This window comes from Porites lutea, chromosome 6 (assembly GCF_958299795.1).
Source record: "Porites lutea chromosome 6, jaPorLute2.1, whole genome shotgun sequence".
NCBI classification, from domain to species: domain Eukaryota; kingdom Metazoa; phylum Cnidaria; class Anthozoa; order Scleractinia; family Poritidae; genus Porites; species Porites lutea.
The window spans coordinates 15751141-15777666 of NC_133206.1; the positions used below are offsets into that span (position 1 = coordinate 15751141).

Genomic DNA, 26526 nt, shown 5'->3' on the forward strand with positions numbered 1-26526 from the left:
TCCTAGTGTAAGCCTCACGGGGCCGAGGTACTCCGGATTTCAAGTGACGGTGACGATCGCATGGGGGCAAAACTCAAAATCCCAAAAAATCCCTGAGCCAAAAATTATAACCCCTGAAAAATCCCATGCCGAATTTCTAGGCCTTCAAATTTTTCAGGAAGCATTTAAAAATGGTATGACATGAAAAATGAAAACATTAGAAATTGAATGTTTGTGTGTGTTTATTCATCATACCATCTGAAGTTGTCTTTTCCGCATCTGGTAGACGCGGAAAATCTTCAGATTGTTTGGGACACCCAAAACATCGTTACTTAAATAAAACCACCAAAATAACACTTGCCAAATTTTCCTACCCCCCAAAAACCCGGAATAGAAAATTTCAAACCCAAAAACATCCTTTGATCATCCCCGTCACTCGAAATCTAGAGTACCCCTCTTGGTGAGTATTTCAAATGAATGCATTTTTTTTAGCCACCAACAGGAGCCTGCAAATAACAGTTACAAATTCTTGCGTATAACTCCTAAATTATTGAAACATTTGCAATTTATGGCTTGTGCCGGAAATTCTCGTCGTCTTTCAATTATTGCATGACCCCATATTCTTTGACGAGTTTATAACGAACCAATTCAACGTCCTGCTCCCAGTTCGCTTGTTGTCTCAATTGATAGAGCGCTGCACCGTTATCGCAGAGGTCAAGGTTTCGAATCCTGTGCCTGAATTTTTTTCAGGCATCTTTTCGCAACAGCAAAAGTTGCGTCTATAACTGTGATGATCTTCTTTCATATTAAGTCGCAGCTTGTTACCCTACATAGCACAATACCCTAACACAAATCCTATGGTATAATTAACGATGGATAGTGATGATTATTATTCATTCAAAATATTTCCCCAATTCTGATTGGCTAAAAGCATCTTGATAATTCACTATAACCAGTTACTGTTGACCAAATTTGGAAGAATTTTGTGTTTAACGAGGAAATGACGTCAAAAATGCAGCCCTCTACAGGTTAAGGCACCGTTAACCGAAAATACCTGAGGACGAGGTTGAGTGGTTTTGGTTGTGAAAAAAAAAATGGCGGATATTTCACTCGTTTCAAGAGTAAGAACTACAGCTGGAACTAGGCGAAATAATAACTAAAAACATGACATAAACAGCAAGAAGACAACTCGGAGGGCGACATCTGCTCTTTGGAGAATATTTGCGGAGCTGGACAAACCAAGAAGTACAGTTACTGTATCGAAGATGAACTTAACATCGATGCAGATACAGCAGATAAGCATGTTTCAGCTATGTTTAAACTAGGAATTATTTTGAATGAATAATAAAGCAGTTAATGAGTTCGGCTTTCGTAGGATATGAAGAATTAAGCAGATATCGGAGGGTGTTATCCATCGCGGCCTTCGGCCTCGGTAGATAATACCCTCCTCGATCTGCTTAATTCTTTATATCCTACTCAGCCTCATCCATTAATTGCTAAATATAAGATAAAGAAAAATGTTTTGGCAGATCAGGGGTCTCGGCAGGCATCACCCTCCTCGATTTTTCATTTAAAGAAAAATCCCCCTCAAAAATTTACTTTATTTGAGTGACAATGTATTTAGCACAAAAATACTAATTGGGGGACAGTAATTTTACGTTTCCTGCTGGAGACGGGAACGCAATTTTACGTGGTCATCCGAAACACGCGAAGGTCTAGCCGCTCGCAGTGCAAAGGGAAGACCTTCATTTCTCAGTTGTTTTAAGAGACCGATTTTTAATGCGGCCCCGGGATTTTAACCGGCGACCTCCCGCACTGCATTAAAGCGCTCTACCGACCGAGCTAACACTGCCGCGGTTAAGAATTCAATAACTGTTTCATTATTCATTCCAATCATTTCCAACCTCAAAAAATGCTTCCAAACAAAATCCCTGAGTGCTTCAGTTGTTAAGGTACCACCATACCTAACCTTTTTACATACATGACGATAACTTCTCTTTGTATCCACAACTCGATTGCTGCACGCGTTTTAACCCACCTTGCCTGGGACACCAACATGGCCGCCGTTTCATTGTTTTGGGATACCAATATGGCCGCCGTGACGTTATGTGAAAACACTCTATTTGATAAGTCTAAACCTAAACATATCAGAAGTAGTATAGTAGGAACTGAACTATCCTGTTTTTTTGATTGAATTAACTTTTTGTGGAAAGCATTAACACCATTTACATCATTTTTAGGCAACCTATTGACTTGGTTGAATCGGAAGGACGAGGATGGCTATTTTAACGTTTTAATTGTTCCTGTCAGGAAGCAGTACTCTCAATATCAGTTTCTTTCTTCGCAGTAACAACATTAATAGGGACCTTTAGATTCTAAGACGAGTGCGAGTACGACGACGAGATTTTCTCAATACTGAGTAGTGCGAGGGCGTGCGCTAGGGTCACTTTGGCGGCAAAACATGATAGTCGTCTTCATTCTACTACGAGTTTTAGCCAGAATGTCGTGTTAGCGGACAGAAGTTAAAAAGTATTATAGGTGTTAATATTTTGCGGCGAGGAGATAGCTTAACCTCCTATAATCAAGATATCAGTGCGTGCTATTTTTTTTTGGTGAAAAAAAAATGTACAATGAAGCTGTCCGGGGTGTCTATTATTCAAGAATACACGAAAAAACGTTAAGTGAGATCTCGTACTCGTAGTCGTTCTCGTCCTAGAATCTAAAGGTCTCTAATCTTACGCAAAGCAGGACATGTTATAAAAGTGTCAATCACTGAATGTGAAAGGACGCCAAAGCTTGTAATCCTTGTAGATTTTTATCGGAAAACTCTTTCCAAGGATCATCCTCCCTGACAAGTCCAAACCGGTATGCAATTGACCTTTTGGATCATGAACAGTTTTGTTTATTTCAATATTGCAAGTATTATTCCTACTTAGCTTTCCACTTTGCAATTGTTTCAAAAAGTTCTCCTGTTCAATCTAATACAAGTGTATGGTATGTTGTAGAGTTGATAACCGTAAACAAAAGTCCCATCTTATTTTGTATGCCATATTCTTGATGACTTTTTGGCTTGATTAAGAGGAACCTTACTATCCGACAACGGCGACGTCCATGAAAACGTTGCTGAAAAACAGACTTCGCATCATTTTAAACTTTTTCGCGATTATCTTATAATTCGCCCCGTAACTTAAAAGAAGGGGATTTTAGCTGGAGCTGAAGAGAGGGGGACGCGCTCAAGTTCGGACAGAAATGGTAGAATTTATAGCCTTGCCGTTCCTGTTCCCAAGTAAACTTAAAATTTGGCCATTTCACGTCGTAGTTGTGCAGTGAAGGCGAAGAAATGTACAAAAAAGCGGGATGTACGTGCAGAGTTGTTGTTTTGCTCATTAAACCAATTGTTTTTTGACGTTCCCTTTGCCGTCGTCGTCGTGGTTTCGTTAGGTCCCTATTGACCCTCACTACCTAGTCTGCCAGCAAACCCGGCAATTCCCACCAACACTGACTCAAGCCCTTTTCTCCAACTCAAAGGTAAAAGCTTGGCCTCTAATTAACCAACCAGTTGCTGTTTTTACGGCCACGTTTTAAATACATATCTGTCTGGATTTGCAAAAACATAGCCTGTGTACAGCCGCCCCTCCCCTCAAAAAAAATCGGAGGAGAGGGGCGGCTGTACACAGGTTACAAAAACATGGCTACAGAAATCTCTCTTATATACCCTCTGACTGAGTCTTGTAGTGGAGCATGTTTTTTTTTTCATAGTTTCTTTTTATTTATTTAATCGGTACCGGATAGGCAACAGTAGATAGACTTCGATGAGTTTCTCATTGTCTATTAACCTATTACCCACCCCCCCACCCCGCCCAAAAAAATGTTTTTGATAACTTCCCATAATTCTCTATGTATGTCAGTTTGAAATCAGCAAGCGTACTAGACTTAACTCGGCTCTCATAGTAGTGGGTTGTCTTAGAGTTTTTTTGGCTGCCTTGAGCAAAGTTTTCCGGAAGCCATTATTAAGCCTTATGAAGGAACAATTCTCACGTCTGTCAAAGTCTGCTGCGTCCAATATCTTCTGGTATTTCGTCTCATTTCGGGCTACATCCCGGGCTTGAGACGGAAAGATTGGATATTGCGAGCTTTGTTGTTAGCAGTAACAAGTCTTTGGCCTCACAAAGTAGGTTCTAGGGTTGAAATCTATTCGGCAAAATGGAAATTCATGCTGATTTCTGACCAGGTCAAAGACTTAGTAAAAAATTGTGTGGAAGGCGGGGGCTGTATGTCTCCTTTTCAACCGCTGGTTTACATCCGGGATCTTGAATAAATCGACTGTCAGTGAGTCGAGAAACGTTCCATGTTACGATTTATGTGGAGAAAGCGAAAATTTTACGGAGTAATTTGACGATGTTTTGCCCGTGTTGAGTGTGGAAATATTATGAGTGGTTTTGGGAAGTGTTGTGATTGGCGCGAAAGTCATTTATTGTGTGGTTTACCGAAAGTGTTGACAGACAAATCTCAGGTATGTGCGGTTGAGCTCATGTTACTAGAATACTTTGTGTCAAGCCTAAAAACACTTCGTGAGTGTTTAGTTTAGGTGATTTTGTCTTAGAAAGCCTATTCTGTGCTCAAAGATTGTGGATTCTTAGACCCTGTTTACATGGAGTGGGGGACCCCGGTCTAGTGGGGTAAGTTTCTTTTGTTTTGTGTCCCCCAGAGCGTGAAAACAAAAGAAACTTACCCCACTAGACCGGGGTCCCCCACTCCATGTAAACAGGGTCTTAATCTGTTTTCAGCCAACACTGAGCTGTGGCCTCACGGTTTGACTGACTAAAAGATTACAATTTCTGGACGTTACAAATGTTGTTTATTTCACCACAAAATCCTCTTACTTCTGCCAGAGAACTTTATTGTCTATTGCCAGCAATAACGATGTCATTGTTTAGCTTCAGCTGGTCACTTTTAACTGCTTCCCATTCCACTTAGATGTCAAATAGTTTTAAAATGCACTTAAAATTTCTTTAGCCACGTTTTAACAAATCCCGACAGATATTAATTAAGGCAAACTCTTTAAATAAATTAAATCATCAGAAATCACTCCCTTAGCTACGTTTGTCCGTTTATTGGCTTTGGTGAAAGGAGATAACGGCTATTTCCACGTCCTTCTGAGTTTTAACCGGCAGAATCCCGTTTGGTTCAGGACGGCACTTGCATCTTAATATTCCTTTCATTTTCTCTTTGTATCGCTGATTTATCAAAGCATACAAAATAGGATTGATAGCAGAATTGAACAGGACGAAAATGGAAGTTGCTGCGAATGACAGCTTATTGAAGGAAGGCTTATAGAAGTGGAGGACGAAGTTAAACGTGTCTGCAAGCCAGGTTACTCCAAAAACGATACTGACTGTTATGACCATCAAGGTGACCCGCTTGCGTACTTTCAGTACACCCTGAAAACAAAAATTAAAAATTTCAACTTGTTTTTTTTTTGGAACAGAATAAAGGCGGGTGCGGGTGAGTATACGGTGGTGACGTAAACCTACACACATGCGTTATTGACCAAGGGTGAGGTCAAGGTGGTTGGATATTGGCCAAGTTCTTTTTTGTGTGTTTATGCATCAGACAAATCCAGCTACGGCCAGCCCCTGGGGAACATTTGCCTACCTTTACAGTCCCGGGGGTGGGGCATTATAAAATTTTGCGTGGCCCGGGGGTCGGGCATTTGCCCACCCCGAGCTTTTGACACGAACTACGTGGATTTCGATTCTAATATAACTAAACGTGGAGGATTTTACTGGAAACTTGACATTAACAAGGAGATTGGCTCATCTATAAAGGATGCGAAAAATGTGTAGAGGTTTTAGAGGTATGATTTCTCGATTTATGCATGCATTTCTTCATTGCTTATCTCGACAGAACTTACACTGTGAAATCGGGAGCTATTATAACAAGATAAATAACAATGATAAAATAAAGAATCATGATTGGTTTTGTCGCGGCTTGCGCTTAAGAATAGCGCTATTACAAAGGAGCACGTTGAATAAAACGAAAAATTTCACTTTAAACATGCGTCAAGTGGCACTATTCGACTGGGCGATCAATGAAAACTGGTACAGTGTGGATTAAAGACGGGGCTTTTGGCAGCTCAAATGCAAGTGTACCAAGTCCAGGGAATATCCAGCTCTCTCGACCGAACAAAATTGATTAACAAAGAAATTTCTGCATGGCCAAAAAGAGAACTTTTTCCTGCATGAATAAATTGGTATATAGCATTTTGTTTTTAATTTAGTTTCGAACCTGTCGCACACAATGATGACTTCCTCTTGGCTTTGAACGTGTGAACCACAAAGTGTACACGACTTGGGAGTATAGAGCGATCATGAACGTAACGGGGAAAAATCCTGTAAACAGAAACCAAACCATGCTATAGGTTTTACCCATCCATTCTTCAGACCAAGTATAAACGCACCAATCATTTTCCTTGTCAAAGTTCCTTGAGAGGAACATTGGAAAAGTGATGACGATCCCAAAGATCCAAGAGCAAGCAATGGTCATCTGAAATATGTATACAAAATTGTAATGTTTCATGACATGCTGTTCCAGACCAACTAGCAAATGAGTGAAACAAAACCAAAAGTTTACAAATGTTAATTGGCACTTCTGCTTCCCCAAGGTAGGGTTTGCACCAGCCACGCGTTCCTTTGCTTTGCAATGCCCGGTAACACCAATACCCGGTAACACCAACTTTCCAATTTCGCGTTTCATCTAACTTTTCTGTGTTTTCTACACTACGTTTTTGCTGATGCGCACAATTTTTACCAGGGGCTTTCCATCGGCCAGGAAATGGGTTCGTACCTCGCGTAATCACGTGAATTATTATGCAGTGAAAGTACTTCAATCTTCATTCTACTTCGCTGTCAGAGTATATCTGCTAGTCACGATACTAAGAGTAACTTCTAAATGTTATGAAAACTAACTTTTTATCGTTGTGTAAATAGTGCTTTAGTTCATCAAGGCCGTGTGCCATGATGACGCAAAAGATAATATGTAGATTTAGCCAGGGCTAAAAGCGAAGCTCACGTTAATAAATTAATAATTTTAATAAAGCAATAAACATTAATCAGTTAACTTTAAGGTACATTCATGAGACTTTTGAGGGAAAGTAATTCCTTAGAGAAGAATAATTTGACAGTTCAAGAGTGACACAAATTTTACATCGAGTTAATAGTCTTATATGTACACCAAAAAATAGCAATCTTATTCGATTTGACAGTAAATTAGGCCTAGAAAACAAATTCTTCCCAAACAAAAGAAGTTAAACCCAGTCACCCACCTTCACTGCCTTTATTTTTATAAGGTTCATTCATAGTCTCTCCAACCACTTCTTTGGAGAGATCTCCGAAACATAATTTTATGCAAGACACTATCGTCCTCAGTTGCAACTAATTTACACGTTGCAATCATCTGTCTAAAAGGAAGGCCAAAATAATAATAATAATAATAAAACAGGCCGGTCTTTTTGTGTTTCGAAAAAGATTTGTGTTCTACAGGTTTACTTTACAAGTAAATCTTGGCGACAAATCTGGTGGTGTGTAAAATAGTAGCTAATAGTATTTGAAATATACTTTTTATCAGTGTTTTTTGTACATAATTAACCCGAAGGTCTGAGGAAAACAGTACTATGCCTGTGTGCCTGTTTTATATCATACAGACCTCGAACAGGATTTGTTCTCCCTTGCCCTATTTAAACCTATAATTCCGCAGTTTTTCACAATTTTGCAGGACAAATTGCGCTCATTCAATATCCAGGAAGATCGAAGCACGCGCTTCCTTTATACTTTGAGCAAAAGATTATAGCCTGACCACATTATAAAACGTTTTCATGAAGAGAATTTTCCATAATACCGGGACTGTTTTATCGGAAAAATCTGTTCCTATGTGATATGCAGGGTAATAATTAAGTGAAATTTAGTGAAAACGATAAAAAAATTCCCAAAATCACTTATATGGCCAGCCGGATGGGTTCTCACTTTTGTCAAGCACCAAATTTGCAGTCCGAGTTGTCAGAGCCGTTTGACAGATTATTAACAGAGTTAAGCTTCAACATGATAGAGATCTTATTATGTTTAGGTTTTATTCCCTTTATGGTTTTGTTATGTGATATTTACGCGCGGCATTTTGAGTAGTCCTGCGTGCAGTGTTTTGTTTTATGTTCGACTGAAAACAACCTGCGCAGCGATTAAATTGAGAAAGAGACTACTAACAATCAGTAAAATAAATATAACTTGGTGAAACATGTACGGAGACAACAATTTTCATTCACGAAGATAAGTTTTGAGAGTAAGTGTCTCTGAAAATCATGAGTCAGGTAAGTATAAGCTCATAGACTTCAAAAACCTTACAGATTTAAGCCGGCTTCCCGGTGTTTACTCCAAGGTCTATCAAGGTGAGCCGCGAGGCAGGAATATCGCTCACAGCTTTCTTTTTACAGCCAAAATCATAACTAAATACATTGTATTCTTCGGAACGATTTCTTTGTATAATTTTGTGGTCAGAAAATGTTAAGACTTTTTAAAAATCTATAAGCTTATCTCAAACCTGATGCTACTTTAGGTCAGATCATTGTCTTGTACATAAACTTGGCGCAGAAACTACGCTCGACTTTAAGAAACCAGAAAAAAAAAACATAAAATACAATTAATAACTCAGGCTTACCAGTCAAGATGCAGCTACTGAAGGCCATCAGAATCGCTTGAGACTTTTTTGAACTCTTTTTATAATACGATTTAAGCAAGGGGAAGTGAGTAAAAGCGACCCATCCGAAATCGGATTTCCGATGACTTTGACAAGCGGTGCATTTCTTAACCCAAAAAAAAAACAAACAAACCAGCCATGAATAACTTAAGAATGTTGCTAGCAGCTGTATTTCATTTTGTGCATCCACTGGAAAAGGACAGTTCAAAGCTTCACAACAATCAGTGGTCGGTTCCTGCAATTCTACTTTTTGCAAAAAACGCGGATTCAGAAAATGAAAAACGCCTAAAAATCAAGATCTTTATTTGTATTCAATACTCAACACTGAAAAAAGGAAACCCTTTTTTAACTTTCAGTCGCCATTATGGAAACTTGAGAAAAGTGCCCCTTTTTCTCACGAAAAGCCGTATATTTTTAGGATTTGTCTTCGATATAAAGTCATGTAAAGTGAAGCAACTTTCTTGAGTAATATTTATATCTCACGAATCGCAAAAAAAGCTGGAAAGAGACATTTCTCGAGTGTTTTTCAACTTTTTGCCTTTTTCTTCAAAGTAAAAAAAAAAGTCGACCTTTTTCCTCTTTCTTTATTTGGTCTTTTTGGGCGGACAGTTGTCAAATAAAGGCGGGAATCCCAATCTTCAGTCCTCTCAACTGACAACTGTCAAAAATGACAGTTGATTGTGAGCAGTGAATTGTAACGCTACAGCGGTTACCACTAACACTCGCCCTCAAAGGGTTTCTTCTTGGGTTCAAACCTGCGTTTTGGTGGACGTCAATCGACCGTTACCATGGTTTTTCACTCGTTGGCCTAGAGAAGATTCTTTCTCCGTTTCTTGAGCACTCGGAAGAATATGTCGGCTTTTCAGCAGTCTTTGCAATATTTTGCTGCAGAATCTGACACCGCTTTATGTCAAGATTACGAGGAGAAAGAATTTGTTGAGTGTTTTTCGGAGGAAACTCAAATTATCGACATATTTACACACTGTAAGTGACAAGTAACTCGTCTGAGTTCTTGCTAGTTCTGGTTTCTATTCGATAACATAAAGAATGATAAGTAGTAAAATTCATTTTCGAAAACAGCCTCCATTCAGAGGAAACTTTTTTTCCCTTTTCGGTGTGATATCTTTTGTTTCTATGAACTTATACTAGCTTCTTAGCAATTCAGTCGTCCACGGCTCCCGTGTTTTCATACGATCAAATAAATAAGCAACCTGAAAACCGTTACGTAAACTATAGAGAATTAATGTTTTGGCTATTTCACTCAGCTCACAGAGACCTCGTTGTTTCAAAATAATGTAATCCTTCATCTTAATAAAATAATTTCAAAAGCCGTGGTCGTTCCAAATTATTCGCCCTTCATTCAACGATGAGGGAACCTTCGCTGTCAGAGCGCGTGGAAAACCATGGAAACAGTTGATTGACGTCCACGAAAACTCAGGTTTAAACAGACAGAGAAAACCCTTCAAGGACGCGTGTTAGTAGTAACCGCTGTAATTTACAATTGTTCATATGTAGGCGCACTTTGTGTTCCGGCAATGTTTCAAGATGTACATGTCGGACGTTTACGTCAAGATTAAGATGGGCGATAAATAAAGAAAGGGGTAAAACTTAAGTCTTTAACTCTAAACAACGGTACTCTGGCCATGGTATTTAGGCTCGTCCTAAACCAGGAGGTCTACGAACATTTCCTTTAAAGAAGGGGAGAAAATTCTCCGATACTGGCTTTTAGCACGTCGAGGAGTTTGAGAAGACGTACTCAGTCAACGGAGAACGAATGACTGCCAACTCAGTTAGCTCAGTAGTGCCCGCAGTACAGTCTACAGGGCTTGGGGTACCTCTTTCCTACCAAAGGACGGCCACACAAACAAATCTCAACCCCCCGCCTTGACAGAGTGCGGTGGCCATGCAAAAACGACCGACCTTTACCACCACCAGAAATCGCTCATATGGTGGACGTGTCGCCGTCTGGCGAAATTGGAGAAAAGTTCCAGATGCACCTTGTCGCTAACCGAAGAAACTTCGTCGGTCGATGAAGTATTTGCATCCAGAAGAATCACTTCAAATCCTAATTGTTGTTTTAGTAGCCTCTGTACTTTATCGATCGACGACGTTTCTTCGGTCAGCGTCAGGTACACCTGGAACTTTTCTCTGTTTTCGCCAGACGGCAACATGTCCACCACTACAAGCGGTTTCCTCTACGCCACTTGACCCTTCTTGGTGGTGGTGAAGGTTGGTCGTTTTAGTACGGCCAGCGCACTTTGCCCAGGCGGAGGGTTGAAATTTGTTCTTGTCGCCGTCCTCTGGTACGTCTTCTCAACGTTCTCGACCTGCTAAAAGCCAGTATCTGATGGTGGAATTATCTCCTCTTCTTCGAAGGAAATGTTCGTGGATCCACTGGTTTAGATCGAACATAAATTACCAGATGACCTTTGTTTAGAGTTGAAGACTTAAGTTTTACCCCTTTTTTATTTCTTGTCCATCTAAATTTTGAAGTAAAGATCCGACATCTTGAAACATTGCCGGAACACAAAGTGTGCAACTAGATATAAACGCTTGTAAATTAATGCCACGATTGCCCAAAATTTCCCGCCATTTTTTAACAGCTGTCAGTCGAGTGCATCCCGCCAAAAATACCAAACAAAGAAAGGGGCCGGGGAAAAGTCGACTCTTTTCGACTTTGACTTTTTTAGGCATTTTTTATTTTCGTTATCCGCGTTTTTTGCAAAAAGTAGAATTGCCAGAACCGACCACTGATTCACAACGTTACACAAAACTCTGTCAGTTTCAGCTATCAGTAATCAAGTTTCAAGATGCTGCATAAATTTTCCGCATGAACTCACCTGTCAACTTTTGACTAATCAGAACATAAAAATTAGACGTAGAGCGTGACCAACACGTGACCATGGTGAGAAAGGTCAAAAGCAACTTCCCTGTCTGTAAAAGCTGGCTGAATTCTCGCGTTCAAGGTCAGTTTGAAATTTAAAGTTTAATAGTGCGGCTCATAAACACAACTTCCTATTTCCTATGCGCTAAAAAAATTAAACTTGAGCCTGCAATCATTTGAAAAGAGTAACTTGTCAGCAGATAACTTCAACTCAGGGGGCCCATACCTGAGCCCGCGATACGGTCAGGTTATGATGGTCAGCGGATGCTCAGCTGCCAATTGACCTTCGTTAGATTGGTGAATTTTCGAATAAACGGACTGTTAACTGCGAGTGTGAGTAAGACATTTTTCACTCTGAGTTGTAATGGAGGATTAATGGGGCGAAATGTCAGATCGTTTATGTGAGCCCGCGTTGTTAGTGATCTGATAGTGGTCTTTACATGTTCAGTTTTGACAGCTGACATTTGACCATAATTTGACTACCGCATATAACTTTAAACTACTGGTAGCCAACTGACAGCCCTGGCCGGTGAAAAGGAAGTTTCATTTCATTTTCATTTTCATGTTGGTGTGTCATATTGTATCAGCTTACATGTAGGGAAAAAACGGCTGGTTCTTTATCTCACAGCTGTCAATTCATCCTCATACGGATGGCTTAAAAGTGTTAATTTCGCCAAGATGTAATGCGACATTTGACATCAGCTTACGTGAATTGTGTTTACAGGTGGGCGTACGCTACATCATGACCAAATTTTCTCGGGTAAATAGTTTACCAAATTTTCTTACCCATTGTGCTCCACAGGCGCGCGCCTCGCGCACGAGAGAGCTCCGCTATTAGCTGTAGACAAAGTCAATGAACCACTTACGCTAACTCCAGAAGAAAGAGTTCATTTGCTTTAATAAAATGGTGTACACGCAAATCAATACAAAAGAGATGAGCATACCTTTATTCTACGAGCACTAAACTTCCCCTTTTTATCAAAGGGATGAAGTACAGCAAAGTAGCGTTCAGTTGGTACGGCAACAAGTGTCAAAATGTGCCACCTCCAATCCAGGCAAAATTCCCTCCGGTATTGATATTTTTGTGAGAGTGTAAAAATTAAATTGAAATAAAATCACTAGCCTTTAATCACATTGTATTTCCTCACCTTAAGTTTACGACTGCTAAGCTTTCCTTTGTTTTCAAAAGGATACATCACAGCAAAATAGCGTTCAGTTGCTGTGGTGACAAGGGTAAATACTGATGCGCCAGCTCCAACCCAGGCGAAGTTTCCTCCTGTTAGTAGCCGGCAGAGAATATTCCCAGCAACCCCATCCGGGTGAATGAAGGTGTGGATAAAAATATATCGAGGCGCTAAAAATGTGGCCACAGTCATGTCTGCTATGGCGAGGTTCATAAGAAGATAGTTTATTGATGTCCTTGGGGAAACCAGAAAGTTGTCTTAGTTAGTTCCCCTCGGAAAAGGGTATTTAAAGAAACATGATGATAGTGAGTTTAGGCAAGAGGATCATATGTAGACTACGAACAGCCCCTCTTGAACTCGATAATCTGTGAGCGAGCGCGATTCTTGGGTTGCACGTGACGTCACCAAAAATCAAACTAAGAAAGTATGGATTCTTCCGAGTTTCTACTTTCACGAGGTATTACAGTACCTAAACATCTTTACATAAACAAATGTTTGGTTCGAAAGGGTTCTTCGTTTTGCGAGAGAGGACGCTTGAATTTCCAGGCTTTCCCGTGACGCGGCATTTAGCTGGCGGCCGGGAAAGCTGTTATGTGGGTTAAAGACATTACCGATTTTGGGAGATTTTGCAATCTAAACATTCCTTGTCTCAGAATAAATATTATTGTAATCTTTATGAGTTCCTCAAGCGAAGAATTCACGCATTAGCAGGAAAACTCGAAAACAGATGTTTCTGTTGGTATCTGGCGGCCATATTGGTGTTTCTGAAAGGGACACCAACATGGCGTTTCCATACAAAGCTTTATAAATTTAGGTAAACCGTTTTTCCCAATATCTCGGATTTGAAATATTTCACAGACCTGACTCTTGGCAAGGATTTTTGTATATTTATCTTTTTTCATTTCCCAGATTCTAGTCCTTCTGTATTAAATGGTTTGCATTTTTATTTTCCATTGCGTGACAGTGCAAGCCGAGAATAGGAGTTCTAATATGAACTTTCCGAAATCGGAATATTTGATATGGATTAGACTAAATATTTCTAGGAACAGTCGACTTTCGATAACTCGAACCCTCGAGGGAAATCGAAAAAAAGTTCGAGTTACTCGGGGGTTCGAAGCAGATAGCCCGACACAAGCACGTAAGCAAATGGATGTGGAGGGAATTCAAGTATCATGCTCGCTTCTCTTCAGAGCAGCAAGAGATATAGATTGATATTTTGAAAAAGGAATTAAGCAACAAAGCATGATTAAGATACAGGGACAGGCACTGAATTTGAATTTACCAGTGGACTGACAAAAATGTAAAGACAAAGAATTGACACGATTGTTTTGAAATATATTCAATGTTTCGGACTTCAGTACACTGTCGTATTTATTTTTCGACTTGTCACGGGCTTAAAACGTGGTTAGAGTTATCAAGGGTAAAATTATGTAGAGGTGACTTGAAGGAAAACAAAAATTACTTGGAGTTAGCGGGAGGTTCGAGTTATCGTCGAGTGTTCGAGTACCGTAAATGATCTAATAAACGCCGCGGGCCTTTATTAAATTTCAAGTGTCCGGGGGTGGGGGGGGTTTAAAAGATAAGAGGCGTTTAAAAGAGAGAGGCGTTTTATTCTAATAACTGTAACATGGTAACCTAAATACGGTATTATAATAATATAAATGACAGAGCTTTAGCAGACTGTCAAGTCCTTCCGCTGATAAGTCTAAACCGTCGACAAATCCATAACGGTATATGGTACATACAAAGTGGCGGAAAAGGGTACCGTACTGGTAGTTCTTATAGCTCAATGTCAACATCCGAGTCCTCGTCGAGCACCATGGTATTTTCTTCGCTGGCCTCTTCTATGTCTGAGTTAGTTATTGCTTGAAATGGGATCAAGAACATTAAAGAACGCTATCCTCACTTTGAACGGAAAATTGAGCAAGACGCAACTCGCATACCGGTGTTAATTAAGCATACATCTGTTTCCAGTTTATGTGTGGTTTTCAGGGAAGGGGGCGTTTATTAGACAGGGGGCGTTTGTTAGAGAGGGGCGTTTAATACAAACTTGTCAGCTTAGTGGGGCGTTAATAAGATAGGAGGCGTTCATTAGAGAGGGGGCGTTTATTAGATCATTTACGGTAACCGAGGGTAATATTACAGTGGAAGTATGAATCCAGAAATCGAGAGGAAATTGACTATGGTTCGAGTTTGCGCGAGGTTCACGCAAGTTAGCGAGGGTTCGAGTTATCTGGAGTCAACTGTATAAAGATTAAAAAAGAAGGGGGAACAGTGATGATCTGTGTGCGACTTGCGGATCACGCGCCAAAAACTTCTTGAGGGGAAATTATGCATTTTCAACCTGCGAGCCCATTAGTTCGATCCCCATATTCAAGGTTAATTAGGAAATGCATCCTAAAACGTCGAAAACAATATTTACTTTGTCTTTTCACTTTTTGCTTTTGCTGCTCTTATAATGTTCTGGAGTGAGAAGTTTACGGGCTATTTTCTTATAAAAAACGGTAAATGTTGCGGACAGTATAGGTATACCGGTACTTACCTCATGTCTTTGTTCTTTATTATGATGAGACAAACAGAAGTGTTTCCAATGATGTTTACAATAACGAGTAACGATTGCACCGTTGTTACGGCGATCTCGGCTGGGCCTTGCTCCCTGTAGATAAAGTCCATAGCTTCCTACAATTAAAAAAAAGAGGATTTTGAGACATTTTTTACTCATAAAGATCTTATATAGGATCAGGTTATCGATATTTACGTTTTTTCGAGTCTTTTTGTTGTAATATATAGAGGATATTACAGGCGCAAAGATATGAATTTTATTTTCGAGTGACATAGAACTTGAAGTTCCTCTACATTGCTTGGTTAATTATTTTGGTCTTTGACTCAATAGCTCCTTAAAATGAACGTTTTTATGTCAAATAGCTTTTGTCGCGGTGGAATATTATTTTTTGCTTTTTCCTCATGGATGACTCCGTTTTACACATCGATCCCTTCCGTAACCTTCCTCTTCATGCTTCCAGCTTTGTTATCATAATTAATCTTTTTTTTCGCACGACTTAGGGCCAGTTCAGACGTCGTGCTTCTGCCGTGCCGAACTAAATTCAAGAATCAAGTTCGACAAAAGTACGGCAGAAGCACGGCGTCTGATCAAACTTTTGAATTAAGTTCAGCAATCAATTAAGTTCGACAAGCGCTGACGTGCTACACGGCTCTGGCACGGCAACGATTCAAACGTCGTGCTTCTGCCGCACTAAGCAAAATTCATAAATGATATTAATGTATTTTGGCGAGATTGCGTTCCCACAGGGAGTTAGGAGGAGAATTGTTACGAGGCATCAGTTAATCCTGAATTTGGTTCGACTCTGGCACGACGTCTGGATCAAAGTTGTTTTCCTGCCGTGCTATAGTCGAACCGAATTACAATTAAGTTCGGTACGTTAGAAGCACGACGTCTGAACTGGGCCTTAGGTATTCAAATAAAAAGAAACAGTTTTTACTGATTTTGCAAAAACCTGGAAAGTGGCTTTGTGAATTCTAATCCTGCGTTTTTCCTCTGCTTGCTCTATCGAAGCTGGTGGAAGAACTGTCAAACATATGCTTAAAAAACGGGAAGTCTAAAGTCTATCATCATGATATAAACATTTACTCAGCAGCTGTTCAGTTAAAAGGCTTGACCGTTATGTCATGAACAGCGGTAGAATTTCAATGTATGTAATTTTTGCTTTCGTTTCTAAAAAGTGGTTCCATCGTTTCTTATTAGGAGTGGAAAGCTTATTTATCCTTGTACATAGTAATCACCCGCTAAGTTATGACTACTGAACGGCACCTGTTCTTAAAAACATTTAGGACAAGGCTGAGAATGATCTACAGATCGAGAAGGGTCTTAAATTTGGCCAACCCTGTTTGTTTTTAAATGTTTATCCGTTTTGTAAACTCTATTTAAGGATTATTCCTCGAGCCCGAATGGGCTCTGAAACAATGGTTGTCTTTACACTAGGCTGTTAAGTGAGACTTAAGAGCTGCTAAGTTTTACTTAACCAAAAAACACGTGTGAAGGCCTAAGTAAAATCTCAAGTAACTTTACTTTGCATCTCATTAAAAGTCGGAAAGTTGAAACGATTCAAGAAAGTTTCAAGTGACTTGAAAACCATCCTTAAAACCGACTTAGGCCCGGTTCAGACGCCGCTTGACTCATGTGCCGAACCAAACTGAGTTTGGTTCGACTTTGTAGCGACATTGGCGCGACATCTAGTTCAGACGGCGCACCGTGTGTCGAACCTAATCTTTATTTCATGTAGGGACTTATGGGAAGATTTATAAATTATCATAATGTATGCATTTGATTCGGCACATGAGAAGAACTTCGTATGAATCACCTGCCGAACTTAACGTTTTTGCCGCACCAAATTAAAACTGCCGTACCAAACTGATTCAGGCGCCGCTCTTTTGCCTTACTTAATACCTCAGTTAGGTTCGGCACATGAGTGGAGCGGCGTCTGAACCGGGCCTTAACGAACTTGCGGTTTCTTGAGCTTTGAGAAAGGCAAAACATGTCAATCAATCTTAATTATGTTGCGCAGGAAAATAGCCTTAAGTTAACCTGAAGTAAAAAAGAATCGGTTGTGTGTGAAGCTTTATTTTACTTGAAGTAATTTAAATTTACTTGTCTTGAAATATTTCTTAGCTTATTTAGGCTCTAGAGTAAAGACTACCAATAGCCCATGAAGCCGAAAGTCGAATGGACTATTCACTCAGAGCCTATAGGGGCGAGAGGAATAATTGTTTTAGTAAAAACCAACTAGTTGGCGACAAAACAACCTTAGCTGGTTAAAACTAGACTTTAATCCTTTTTTGCCGCCAAAAAGCCGGCGCTTTTAGCTATTAGTGGGCTATAACTTATAGCGTAGTAGTAGCTCAACCAATCAGAACGCAGCATTGATAACAGATCATTAGTTGGATTTTACTAATTAACAATTAGATTCCATGTTGCCGTGCGTCTGTTCAGTAATAGATCACAGAGGACGTCAAAATGTGGTAAAAACAACAATGACACACTCGCCTGCGGCTCGTGTGCCACGTCTTTGTTTTTACGACATTTTGACGTCACGGCAACAAGGAATCTATTTGTTTTATACAATGATCAGAAAAGAAAAAGACCTATACACATACCTGCCTCGAACCGCTTGACCTTTTGAGGATTTGTGCTAGTTCAGGCATTTTTTAAGTCCCAAACTCAACTTTTCATCTTAGCTTCTTCTTTATCTTACTTGTGTACAGTTTCTTCGAAAAGTTTTTCACCGTCTTTTCTTGCTCAAAGAAGAATAATAGCGAAAACATTTTGCAAAACAGCGAGTCTCTCGTAGCGAAGACACACGATGGCAACTGTTGTGAAGATTTCTTGTAGTTTAGGCATTGTCAAGTAGTCAATAGCTTTTTTGGTCTCCGTTTCTCCATTTTTCTTCTTTGTAAATAGCTTCTGCTAAACTTTTTCCGAAGCTTTCACTTGCCTCAATCCGAAATAATCTCACAAACATTTTCAAAACCGCGTGCCATGTTGAACAAAACAAAGAAAACAAGTTTCCCGTGACATCATCCATGTATCTGTACTCTAATAGATCATGGGCAACGACCAATCACAGCGCGCGTAGCATTCACATCAATGTATAAAGTGTGATATTTCAACACTGACAAAGCTGGCTCAAAAATAAGCCTAAACTGAGTAGAAAATCTTAGTAAATAGAATTTTAAGGCGAAGTACAAAGGCAACCCAACTGTAGAGTACCGTTCCTTTCTGCCTCCATAGGATTTGGTATCTTTCAGCAGAATGATCAATAGTTGCTTTATGTTGTAGTTTTTAGCGTTAATGTAGTACATCGTGTAGAAAAAACCCTCTATGTAAGAGCTAAAGTCGTGAAAAACCTTAGCATCCTTGACCCTGCGAGCAAAGTCTCCTTTTGTCTTGTTCATTGAGGAAAGAAAAGACGCTCTGCCTCAGCCTCGTACCCAGGTCAGCTCGTGTTATCCGAGTTACCAGAGGAGGCTTGGAACCGAGTGCAATTGCGAGTATTTTCCCGACAAGCTTGACAGGTGACGTCACATCCGAAATCGCCAAGGACGACTGGGAACGAGGCTGTTCTGCCTAGCCTTTGAAGTCGCCGATGCCCAAACGTCCGCACTAGTCGTCAATCGTGTCCACTTTTTTGATAAATTCCTGGTCACAACTGAGCCCTCTTTACCAAGCGTAGAACCTTTGGGCCTGGGTTCAAAAAGTGTATCCCAGGCGATGAAAAAACATTCTCAATTAAGACCTTACTCAAGTCATACAGAGTTTTTTTCTCGAAGACACCAAAATCGTGCAAGTCAGAAATGTTGTGCTAGCAGGATGGTTTGACACTAATCGACGACAACTAGTGCAACACATCGTAAAAGAAATACATCTTTATTCGATGGAGCACATGTACTGACATACCACACACACAGCATTTTTATGAAACGCGCGTTACATTTTGCCACTAAACTAAATTACAGTATAAAAAGGGGGTCGGTGGGCAACATACTACTTTTACCTCGTGCCAAAATGCTGTTTGTTGCAATGATTTTTTTTCTCTGGGGATTAGGAAAAAATGTTCTTTTTAGTGTGACGATAACTTCTTTTCGTATCCATAACTCGATTGCTGCACGCTGCATGTTTACCATTTTTCTCAAATTTATGGAGCGTTTCCACTCACGTGGCCATCATCTATGCAAATTTATTAGAACAAAAGAAAGTGTCTGCATAAGAAAAGAGTGCAACCCCACAGGGATGGTTTGGGACACCAACATGGCCACCGTTTCATTGTTTTGGGACACCAATGTGGCCGCCGTGACGTTATGTGAAAACACTCTATTTGATAAGTCTAAACCTAAACACATCAGTAGTAGTATAGCAGGAACTAAACTTACCTGTTTTTTTTTTTATTGAATTAATTTTTTGTGGGACGCATTAACACCAATAACGTCATGTGTAGGCACTTTAACGTTGCACCAGGTTTTATCTTAATGTTATGACTGGTATAAACGAATTGAAGGGTTTTGATTTTTTTTTTATTTTAGACACAGTATGGACACAGTATGCATGGGTGCAAAGCAGTACAATGACAACATAGACAACATACGCGCAATAATTCACCCGTAGACGCTTCAATTATCAGATTTCTCGTGCGATATTCTTATTATTGACTTGGTTGAATTGGAAGGGCGAGGATGGCTATTTTAACGTTTTCATTGTTCCTGTCATGATCAGGAAGCAGTACTCTCAATATCAGTTTCTTTCTTCGCAGTAACAACATTAATAGCGACCTTTAGATTCTAAGACGAGTGCGAGTACGTGTACGAGATTTTCTCAATACTAAGTAGTGCGAGCGCGTAAACCAGCGTCATTTTGGCGGGAAAACATGATAGTCGTCGTCATGTTAGGGGCCGACCATTTAACTCTTGAACAATCTGATGGGCAGCGTAGCCTGCGAGCAAGCTCTCCTGTTTGGGCGAGTGAAGTGAGTCTCGCGAAAACGCGCGAGCGAGCGGCAGAGCCGCGAGGGGCCGAGGAAAGGAGAGCTTTCAACGATTTCTCATAAAATTTCATTTGTACTTGGCCCAGACGAAGGGAAATACCATTGGCTTAAAAATGACGTTCCGGAAATCAAAGTTGATTGATAACAGGCTAAGCTGGTACCCGCTTCGTCTGTGTGTCAAATTTGGCTCTCAGGGGGATCAGATTGGTACCGGCCCCTCAAAGCAGACGGGCTCGTTTGATGTTGATAAGGCGAGCCGAGGATAAGTCGGATCGAGTTCGTAGTTCTTGTGGAAGGAAAATGAAAACCCTTCATCAGTTGTATTCGTTTGTGTCAAGCGCCTTCTTTAGTTCTGAAAACCGGGAGAGTGAAAGTGAAGAGTGATTCAAGCGCTGTTTTCCAACGTCGGTTTCTTCGCCCAGCTGAATTCTACTGGGTAACAAAATTCAGAAACATGTACTTGACAGTGTAGCGGTGTAGCGTGACCGTAAAGAAGGAAAAGAGAAAGAGTTGGAAACAACTCGAGTAAAACTTAAGAGAATCAAGTGCAGGAAAACGCCATTCTCCTGTTCCAGACGGACAAATATATCATGTTTTCGTTGGTGATTGCGATGGGGAGTAGTCTTCTACACTGCAGTACGGATGACTTTTCAAAAGTAAACGAAACGAGAATCAAATTAGAGAGTACTTATCCGAGCGGACAAGTTGAAGTTCGATGTCCCCGAGGAAAAGAAACATATCAGCGATTTTAAAAAAACATTGCTTTGATGCTGGAATGCGAAAGCGATTTATAAATAAATAATTCTACGCGGCCTCGGCTGTCTAAACTTACTTGACAGGCGGTTGTCACTTTTCTAATCTGCGGCACGTTTGCGTTGACAGTTTTCACGCTTTACGGAGTCCCGGGGTTTCCGGGGTGGAAATGCAAATTTATGAGAGATCCAGGCGGTGTGCGTCACGACCCACAAAGGTTCATGGGTAAAACTGTTAATGTGCCTCATTTCAATCGTGACACGGTCGAGTTCGCATCTCGTAAGAGAGATGAATCAAACCCAGGGATCAAAACACTGATGCCCTTTCTGAAAAACATTACGGAAGAGAGCGATTTGGAGAATTTTCAAGGTCTCATAGTGGCCTTAGATGCTTGCTATTGGCTTCACGAGACAATTTCAATAAGTTTATCGCGATTCGGAGACGATCGTGCGATCTAGCCGACTAATGAGCGGCGACCAAGAGAGGATAAAGGGGACAGAGAAGGCATCCCCCATACACACCCTATTCCATAGGTAATTCGTCTCGAGTTATTTTTAGAATCGGGATGAAGTTACCTCGCGCGTTTCGCATGACTAAACGCCGTGCAAAACATGTCGGGCGAAAAGCAATGAAAGCGTAAAGAGATCGAGAGCATTTCTGATGAATATTGAAGCGAAATGAGTCGGCGCTCATCAGGGAAAAGGGAATCGCTGGACTCTTTGACAACCCGTGAAATCAGTTTAACTCGAAGTTGTCGTAACCTCAGTGCTTTAATAAAATGAGAAATTTTGCCGGTCTATTGAAACCGGTCGTTTGTAGAATAAAGCAAGTAGGACGCCAAGTGTTATTTTTGTTGAATAATAAAGACTAATAAAAGAAGAAATTATCGCTGTCTTCAAACTGCAAATTATAAATGATCCTGAGAGAATATTCAGTGTGTTAAGGATTTCCCTGCTGTACTGTTAGCTCTATACAAGAGAGGAAGGGCGATTCTTTCTTAATTTCCATTTCGCTGACACAGCTTTAGCAGAAATCTGTCTGTAGTCGTTTTTGTCGACAAAAAGAATGGCAATACCGCTCTCCGCGTCTTTTTTTTGCCTCAATTCGTGAAGGACGCGTGGCTCTGAGCGTGGTCATCCACGCGGAACACATTCGCGCTATGTGATTGGCTGTTGTCTAATCCTCCTTGGGATCTGTGGTCTTAAAACTTACTCGAGACGAATTACCTATGGAATAGGTTGTGTATGGGGGATGCCTTCTCTGTCCACTTTATCCTCTCTTGGCGGCGACTAATTTCCTGCTGCTTATAAGATTTTATGTACTGTTTGGTTTATATGTATATTTTTATCTCATAGTGAGAGAGATCTGTAGTTCATACCTGGATTTGCTTAACTAAAAAAAATCGTCCATTAGAAGTGTTTATATAGTTGATGGACTTCATTACCGGTCGAGGAGGGGGAGCGCGAGCAAATAGCAGGGTGAGAAATCGTCTCTCATAACAATATTTTCATCGAAAAGTTAAAATTATTTTGAAAACAGTGCCCGTTTGAAATCCTTATGCGCAAATAAATCTTCTATCAGGCAAGGGGAAAACAGACCGAAAGAGCGAATCAGCTACAGCACAATCGGAATTTCACCGAAGCTACAGCCGCAGAAATAAACCACGATCTTGTCTGTGCGTTCACTGAAGTGAGCGCAGCATATCGATTTTGTTATAAAGTAAAACCTAACCTCACTGTTTTAAAATCCTTTATGTTGTTGTCTGGATCCTCGATAACGGTTTTGTGTTTTGATAGAGATTTATAACAATTTATTCCCTCACATAAGTTTACATAAAGATTTGCATACACATAGCACACGCCGCATGCAAATTATTTCAAAGTCACGCTTTCAGTTTCCGCACTGGGTTGCGAAAATGTTTTCTTTCCAAAGGTTATTACAATATTCAAACTTATTTACCTTTTCTGGTTTAAAATAGAACAAACCCTTCCTGGATTTGGCGTTACTCGCTTCACGTCGGTTTCCGCTTCGGCATGTTTTCTCAGCCCGTTTCCCGGGAGTTGTGCCTCTTGGGTGAGACGATGTCTTAATTCCAAGACACTTTCAACGGCTCATAACGGGAAAACTAACAGGGGTAGACCCGGGTAGACCTCCAAATTTGCAAAGAAGAAAGGTTGAAGAACCAAGAGGGCCAAATTCGATAAAACCGCTAACAGTAACCAGCAATGAATCCAAGAAGAACGCAAAAACAACACTCAAATCATAATGGCGGCCTGCACATGACCGAGTAATTCAAACTTGTCACAAACGCTCAGGAAAGCAAAATATTTAAAAGCAACGCAACTGCTATCAAGATAAAGTGTTCCAACAACTTTCCACGGCGGTATAGTGTCGAAATTACCAACACAAGCTTGGAACAAAGAGAAAATGTCACCACATATACCTCAAAAAAGGCTCTTTCCAAGCGCGAAAATCACTCTACAAATGACGCATTCTGATTGGTTGAATCTCGCGACGCACACCGCCTGTGAGAGATCGTTGCAAGCTCTCCTTTCCTCGGCCTCTCGCTCGTGCGTTCTCGCGAGGCTCACTTCGCTTGCCCAAATAGGAGAGCTTGCTCGCAGGCTAGTGGGCAGGATATTTTTTCCTCTTTTTTCTAGTAAGCTTTTTATTACATTTGTGCTGCATGAAATTTTTTTCTTCCGACAAGCGCTTGCGGGAAATTTTTTTTCAAAATTACCCCACCTCCCCCCCCCCCCCCTCAAGAGTTAAATGGTCGGCCCCTTACTTAGAGTTTTAGCGAGAATGTCGCGTTAGCGGACACAAGTTATAAAGTGTTATAGGTGTTAATATTTTGCGGCTGGGAGATAGCGTAACCTCCTTTAATCAAGATAACAGTGTTAATTTGTTTGGTGAAAAAGATGTACAATAAAGCTCTCCGGGGTGTCTATTATTTGAGAAAACGCGAAAAAACTTTATATTAAATCTCGTACTCGTAGTCGTTCTCGTCCTAGAATCTAAAAGTCTCTAATCTTACACAAAGTAGGACATATTACTAAAAGTGTCAATCTCCTCCCTGACAAGGCTGTTCATTGTCCAAACTGATATCTAATTGACCTTTTAGATCATGAACAGTTTTTTTAGTTCAATATTGCAAGTATTCTTCCTACTTAGCTTTCCGCTTTGCAATGGTTCAAAAAGTTCTCCTGTTCAATTTAATACACGTGTATGGTATGTTATGGAGATGATAACCGTAAACAAAAATCCCATCTTATTTTTTATGCCATATTCTTGATGACTTATTCATCCTCACAGCCTTGCTTGCCAGCAAACACATCACTTCCCGCCAACACTGACTCAAGCCCCTTTCTCCACCTCAAAGGTAAAAGTTGCTGTTTTTACGGCCACGTTTTAAATACATATTAATTAAGGTAAACTCTATAAATAAATTAAATTATCAGAAATCACTCCCTCAGCTACGTTCGTCGGTTAATTGGCTTTGGTGAAAGGAGATAACGGCTATTTCCACTTTCTCATGTTTTTTAACAGAAAACATCCCGTCTGGTTCTGCACGACACTTGCCACTTAATATTCCTTTCATTTTCTCTTTGAATCGCTGATTTATCAAAGCATACAAAATAGGATTAATAGCAGAATTGAACAGGATCAAAATGGAAGTCGATGCGTATGTCAGCTGATTGAAGGAAGGCTTATAATAGTAGAGGACGAAGTTAAACGAGTCTGCAAGCCAGGTTACTCCAAAAACGATACTGACTGTTATGACCATCAAGGTGACCCGCTTGCGTACTTTCAGTACACCCTGAAAACAAAATTAAAATTTCAACTTGTTGTTTGTGGAACAGAATAAACCCAGGTGCGGGTGAGTATACGGGACCATCAGCTAGGAGTGTAGTTAAATCACTTATATACTAAACTAGGGTATCTAAAAGATAGTAATGCTGCGGCACATTCTGTTGATACTGGCATGAGTTAGGCAGTGCGACTTAAAAGAATCGAAAATGACATTGAATGTCCTATTTACATGTTGGAAAGTACTAGAATAATTACTATCAGTTTATAGAAAGAACTCGTGGGAAAGTTGTTTAGAAAATGATCAAGTGGTTATCAACTCTGTTTTTACCACAGTAAATTGTAGGAAATGATAGAAATTCAGATTGTTTATCCATATACTTAATAGAAAAGATAGTACGGTGTACTATCTTTTCTCTGGAAACACGATACTTTTCTTGCTGTTTATTGCACTTTATTAAGTAACAGTTATTTAGCTATATATTTATAGGAAACAGAAACACAAAAGACGGAAAAAAAAGAAAGAAGGAAAAAAAGAATTTGGTAGGACTCGAACCCGGCACCATCGGCTCGACGCGATTACACCTAACCACTACACTACAGAAACTGTTCACGTATTTCTGGGAAAAGTCTTTTATCTAATGCCTTTCCCATGAAACTTCCCCCTGCAAGATGATCGCCAGCCGCATCAATCGAGCTATTAACAGTAAAAGAACAATGTAAATGCATATTCCATGGCAATGAATGAATGAAAGAACATAATTATGCTTTTCAAAACGCCGATGCACGTCCTCGTCTGCAACGTAGGACACAAAACATATGTTTTGTTATCTCGATTTCCGCTGTTATTTTGAAGCGAATGGTCAAAATCACATCCATTTTCGGCTCATACAGGTTCTGAAGAATAGCATGGCATGACATTTGCTCACTTTCACATCACCTTCTAGCAAGCTGGAATTTGTCTATCCCCCGTGTTGCGGAGTCGAAGAGCAAATGCTCATCTTCTCATCAGGTTTAACACCTGGACGAGTCAAAGGCTCTTGAATTGAAATCCAATCCCCTATTTAACCATCGTATTCATCTGAAAGACTCCTGCGTGTCTTAAATTTGGTAAGACCTCTAACCGTGCTGTAGAAAATTTGCTACAAAGAAAACTCTTGAGTCTGGGCAGCAAACGATGCGAACTTCCCCGTGTTTTATTTGAGTGGTTCGTGGCGCAATGCACTCTGGTTAAATGCAATGCATTGTGGTAAAAAGTGTGGTTAAATGCAATGCATTGTGGTAAAAAGTGATGAATTCGAGAATTCGTCGCCCCTTATATATTTCCCTTAAATCCTGATTATGTTGCTGCTCGCTCCCTACGGTCGCTCCGCAGCAATAACTGTAGTGACGTAAACCTACACACGTGCGTTATTGACCAAGCGTGAGGTCAAAATGGTTGGATATTGGCCAAGTTCTTTTTTGTGTGATTATGCATCAGACAGCCCCTTCCCCCGGGCCACTGCGGAACATTTGCCTACCTTGTCAGTCCCGGGGGTGGGGTATTAGCAAATTTTGCGTGGCCTGGGGGTCGGACCTACCCCGAGCTTTTTACACGTAGGTGGTTCCAGTTCTAATA

The 26526-nt window shown here is 40.4% G+C and overlaps 1 pseudogene; it reads right to left on the reverse strand.

Moving 5' to 3' along the window:
- Nucleotides 1–24491: 24491 nt before the first annotated feature.
- LOC140941934 (pyrokinin-1 receptor-like) overlaps nucleotides 24492–26526 on the reverse strand; it is a 7490-nt pseudogene continuing 5455 nt past the window's right edge.